The following is a 6,000-nucleotide window of genomic DNA, read 5'->3' as shown; positions in this document are numbered from 1 at the left end:
TGCTGTATTTTGTCCCAAGCTTTTTCAGCATCTATTGATATGATTATATAATTTCTGATACATTTGCTGTTGATATAATTAATTATAATAACAGTTCTAATATTGAACCAACCCAGTATTCCTGGGATGAATCCTACTTGGTCAAAGTGTATTATCCCAGTGATAACTTACTGTAATAATTTTGCTAGGATTTTATTTAAGATTTTTGCATTTATATTCATGAGGGAGATATGTCTATAATTTTCTTTCTCTGTTTTAACTTTTCCTAGTTTAGTATCAGCACCATATTGGTTTCATAGAAAGAGTTCAGCAGAGTTCTGTTTTCCCCTATTTTTCCAAAGAGTTTATACAGAATTGGAACCAATTGTTCCTTAAATGTTTGGTAGAATTCACTTGTGGATCCATCAGGCCCTAGAGATGTTTTCTTAGGGAGTTCCATGATGGCTTGTTGAATTTCTTTTTCTGAGATAGGGTTGTTTAGGTATTTAATCTCCTCTACTTGGAAAATTTATATTTCTTGTAAATATTCATCCATTTCACTTAGATTGTCAAATTTATTGGCATAGAGTTGGACAAAAATAATCTCGAATTATTATTTTATTTTCCTCCTCATTGATGGTGAGTTCACTTTTTTTCATTTATGATGCTAGCAGCTTGATTTTCTTCTTGTTTTTAATCAAATTAACCAGAGTTTTATCAATTTTATTGTTTTTTTCATAAAAGCAACTCTTGGTTTTATTTATTAATTCAATAGGTTTTTGCTTTCAATTTTATTAATTTCTCCTTTAATTTTTAGAATTTGTAATTTAGTAATTATTTGGGGGTTTTTAATTTGTTCTTTCTCTAATTTTTTTAGTTGCATATTTAGTCCATTGATTTCCTATTTCACTAATTTATTCATGTAAGCATTTAAAGATATATCTCCTGACAGCCACTTTGAGTGAATCCCATAGGTTTTTATAGGTTAGATAATTATTGTCATTATGTAGGATAAAATAATTAATCTTTCTATAATTTGTTGTTTGATCTACTCATTCTTTAAAATGAGATTATTTAGTTTCCAATTAGTTCTGGGTCTGCATCTCCCTGGCCCAATATTGCATATGATTTTTATTGTATTTTGATCTGAGAAAGATGTATTCACTATTTCTGCCTTTCTTCAGTTGATCATTATGTTTTTATTCCCTATTACATGGCCAATTCTTGTATAAGTGCCATGTACTTCAGAGAAAAAACTATATTCCTTTCTATCCCCATTCAATTTCCTCCATAAGTCTATCATATCTAGTTTTTCTAACAATCTATTTATCTCCTTAACTTCTTTCTTGTTTATTTTATGATTTGATTTATCTAGATCTGAGACCAGGAGGCTGAGGTCTCCCACTAGTAGAGTTTTGCTGTCTATGTCTTGCCGCAGTTCTTTCAGCTTCTCCTATATGAATTTGAATGCTATCCCATTGGGTGTATATATATTCAGTATTGAAATCACTTCATTGTCTATGGTACCCTTTAGGAGGATGTAGTTTCCTTCCTTATCTCTTTTTTTTCTTGTCTACACAATTTATTGTTACAAAGGAGTTGTGGGGGACAAGGGGCTCATAAGGGAGTAACTTCCCCTCTACTAAAATGTGGTCAGAGCCCCCCAAGACACTTACCCTGCTCCCTGGACAATTCTGCCCAACCGTCATACCAAGTCTGAAGCAGTTCAGCCCTGATCTGCCCCTCTATCTCACTCCATTAAAAACTGAGAACTATATAGTTAATGCAGCCAAGCAGCCCCAGCTTCCTCCCTACTCCTGCTCCTGGCTCCAGCTTACACATTCACTCACACTCACCACCTCCCACTTCTATTTCTTCTCTATCCTCTGGACATATCCATTACAATCATAGGGTGTTCAATGACCTGAATACCCAATAAGCTTCCTAAACACTCATACTATCACTCACACACCCATCCCTATTAGGAGAATAAGGATTAATCAGAATCAGCATTAGCAACTCCATCCTCAGTGGGTCCCTCAGATGCCTTTATTACAGTGCATCCTGGGATAGAAAAAAAATCTGAGCAGGGTTGCAGTAGCCCCTCTTCCCTCATCTGAAGGTTCCTGGATCAAGGAATAGCATGTCCTTTCCACATCTTCTTCCGAAATAAGGAGACAATCCTGGAATGAAGTCAGGGGTCTGGGTCCCTAAGAGACATTAGGATCTCTCTCCCAGGGTTTAAGGGGGGGTAACAAGTTAGAGATCAAGGTTAGGGTAGAAATCAAATAGTCAAAGTCATGTCCCTGCAGAATCTGTCCCACTGCTCTCCCTTGTTTTCTCTCTGGCCTATCACCCTTATATACCCCCTGGGTTAGAGCTGGGAGTCTGGGGGGAGGTGAGGACAAGGTCTTTCAAAAGGAGAGAGAGGGATGCTCAACAAGAGACCTCCGTAGTATGTCCTGGAGTTCCTGAAGGAACAGCCCCAGTCCCCTCACTGCTCTGAGAGGTGGTTCGAGATCGGCCATTGTCCATCGACCCTTTACTGGTCAGGGAGGTAGTTTGGGATCGGGATAACCGGGTCATACAGGAAGATGCCATGTAGCCCATGCCTTGAACAAAATACTTGAAAGCTTCAGACAGCTTGCCTGGCTGGGTCAACTGGGGCTGACCTCCAGAATCTTCCATCTTGAGGAAAGAGGTCTTGGTTGGATCCAGCTTCAAATTACACTCCACCACAGCATCTTCACAGGGTGCCTGGTCTCCCACCACAAGCATCACAGGGCACTTGAGGGTTGTATCACCCCTATGATCATAGTGTAGGTCTCGACGGTTGTTGTAGCTGTTCCAGAAGAGTTCAATGTTTTCAATGTTAGGGGCATGCATAATGGTATCTCGATATTGTTTCACCATCTCTGAGTGACTAGACAGCTCCTCCTGACTGAAGAGGTGCTCAAGAATCATATCAGGGATAGAGGAGGTGAGGCCAGTCAGCTTGTGGGCAGCCCAGTCCATCCAGCCTTTCATGTTGCAATCAATGTTGATGAGAACAAGGCCTTCCACTAGGTCTGGGTTTGAAAGAGCAAATCGAGACAGGATATAGGCTCCAGCTCCAACCCCAATTCCAATTATAGTAGAGAAGTTTAAGTATTGCAGGATAGTAGGGATCATGTCTGCAAGCTGGTCCAAAGATGGGTACTGGTACCCCAAAGGGAATACAGGTGCTCCCTCCTCCATTCCAGGGGCATCCACATGAACCCGAACAAAGTTTTTGATAATTTCCTACATGTCTCCAAAGTCAAACAGGGGCTTGAAGTAAGTCTTATAATTGAGTCCTACATCATGGTAGGTGAATATTGCTGGATGCTTGGGTTTGGGAGTGCCATAGACAGTGAAAGTGATGGAGCCATAGGGAGTCTCCACAAAATGAGTCTTAGCAACTTCAAGAGTCTGTCCTGGTAGTAATGGCTTCTCCTCAGTAATATGCACCTCGTGTAACTCCGCCATGGTGGCTGGATTCTTATTGGTTGAATGAAGTGGGGGGTTAAAGGTGACCTAGGTTCTCCCTCTTCTCAGTCCAGGGGTCTCTGCTCTCTGGGTCCCCCAGTAGCCTACTCTGCTCCCAAGCTAGTGGTTGGAAAACAAGCCCGGGGGTGCCTTTCTTATCTCTTTTAACGCTATTTTTGCAGCTGCTTTGTCTGAGATAAGGATTGCTACCCCCTGCTTTTTTCACTTCAGCTGAAGCAAAATATATTTTACTCCAAACTTTTACCTTTTCTCTATATGTATCTCTCTGCTTCCATTGAGTTTCTTGTAAGCAGCGTATTGTAGGATTCTAGTTTTTAATCCACTCTGCTATTCACTTACTTTTAAGGGAAAGTTTATCCCATTCACATTCAAAGTTATAATTACTAACTCTTTATTGCCCTACATGCTATCTTCCCTCTGTTTGTATTTTTCCCCTTTTTCCCCGCTTTATCCATATTCCCCAGTATTTTGTTTCTGAATACCACACCTTTAGTGTGTATGCCCTCCTATATCCACCCCCTCCCTTTTCTTTTTCCTTTCCCTTTTTTCCATGTTCCCTTCCCTTCCTTTTGTTAGTTCCCTTTTTCCTACCCATCCCTGTCTCCAACCCCTCCCCTTTTCCCCTCTTAATACTTGAAAAGTAAGATTTTTTTAAGTTAACTGAGTATGTGTGTAAGTTAACTTTAAGCCAGTTCTGATGAGAGGAAGATTCAGGTGTTTCTCATCTACTCCCTTCTTCCCCTCCATTCCCCTAGGTCTTTTGTACCTCTTAATGTAATGAGATTTACCCCTTTCAGTACCCTCCCTCCTCCCATCTCCTTCCTGTCCCCCTTTTTTAAAGAGGAGATGTGTTTAAATCATTCTCTCTGAGTAATACAAAATTCTGTGTATCCATCACTTCTAGCTAAGTATATTCTATCTAATTGCTTGAGAGTTATTAGAGTCTTTCTTCCAAGCAGGATTATAGACAGTTTCATCCTATTGGATAGCAGTGTCACAGATAAGTCATGAGTGTCCATCACTTCTGGCTAGGTATATTTTCTCTGTTAGAATTACAATTCTCAAGAGTTATGAGAATCTTTTTCCCATGCTGGGATATAGCCAGTTACATCTTATTGGATAGCAGTTCTTTTTCTTTATCCACCCTATTTTTTACCTTTTCATGTGTTTCTTGAACCTCCTGTTGATGTCCAAATTTTCTATTGAGCTCTGATCTTTTCATCAGGAATTTTTGGAATTCTTCCATTTCATTAAATGTCCATCTTTTCCCCTAAAAAAGAAGGCTCAGCTTTGCTGGACAGTGGATTCTTGGCTGCATTCCAAGCTCCCTTGCTCTTTGGAATATCTAATTCCAGGCCCTTCAATCCCTTTATGTTGATGCAGCCAGGTCCTGCATAATTCTTACTGTGGCTCATTGGTATTTAAATTGTTTTTTTTCTGGATGCTTTCAGAATTTTCTTTTTTATCTGATAATTCTGGAATTTGGCTACAACATTCCTTGTTGCTTTCATTTTAGGATCTCTTTCCAGAGGGTATCAATATATTCTTTAAATAACTATTTTGCCCTCTGGGTCCATGATATCTGGGCAATTTTCCATCATTAGATCCTGTAATATTAAGTCCAGGCTTTTTTTTTTCTCTTCAGTGTTTTCAGGAAGTCCAATAATACTCAGGTTGCCCCTCCTCAATCTATTCTTGAGATCAGTGGTTTTGCTGATGAGAAATTTTACATTTTCTTCTATATTTTTCTATTTTTTTGGTTTTCTTTAACAGGCTCTTGTTTGTCTCATGAACTCATTAGTATGCGCAGACTCCATTTTTTTTTTAGAGAGGAGTTTTCTTCATTTATCCTTTGTAACTCCTTTTCCAATTGGTCAATTCTATTTTTGAAAGAGCTTTCCATTTGAGCAATTGAGGTCCTGAGAGAATTATTTTCTTTTTGCATTTGCCCAATTGGGGATTTGAGAGAATTATTCTTATTTTGTATTTGTCCAATTATATTTTCCAATTATTTGTTTTCTTGTTGCAAGGTGTTCATTGACTCTCCCAGATTTTCCAATTGATTTTTAAACTCCTTCCTTATTTCTTCAAGGAAGTATTTTTGTGCTGGAGACCAGATCATATTCTCCTCAGAGGTTCTAGGTCTCTCTGAGTTAGGGTCTTTTCCTTCCAAGAATTTTTTATGGATCCACCTTTCCTCTGACCATTCTTCATTTTGCTAAGACCTTTAGTTGGGGAGGGCTTGTTCACAGAGGTTTGGTATTGGGATCCCTAGAGGCGTTACTCACTAAGCTCAATGTCTCCAGCTGGACAGTAGGGAGTGCTAGAGGATTTGCTCACTGAGTGCAATTTCTCTGGCTAGCCAGTAGGAGGTGCTGGTTGCTTCCTCTGGAATATCTGTGACCTTGATTGAGGCCTTCTCCTTTAGCCTAGAGGGAGTAATTGAAGCTGTTAAATATTTTTAACTTCAATCAATGGTGGGTTCTATCCTGG

The 6,000-nt window shown here is 39.4% G+C and overlaps 1 pseudogene; it reads right to left on the bottom strand.

Annotated features, from left to right (window-relative positions):
* Nucleotides 1-2,144: 2,144 nt before the first annotated feature.
* On the bottom strand, nucleotides 2,145-3,534 carry LOC141491765 (protein NDRG2 pseudogene; annotated as a pseudogene).
* Between the last annotated feature and the right edge of the window lie 2,466 nt (nucleotides 3,535-6,000).

Source organism: Macrotis lagotis, chromosome 6 (genome assembly GCF_037893015.1).
Source record: "Macrotis lagotis isolate mMagLag1 chromosome 6, bilby.v1.9.chrom.fasta, whole genome shotgun sequence".
In the NCBI taxonomy this organism is placed as follows: domain Eukaryota; kingdom Metazoa; phylum Chordata; class Mammalia; order Peramelemorphia; family Peramelidae; genus Macrotis; species Macrotis lagotis.
The sequence above is the reverse complement of the archived record's forward strand: the minus strand, read 5'-3'. Positions and strand labels throughout refer to the sequence as shown.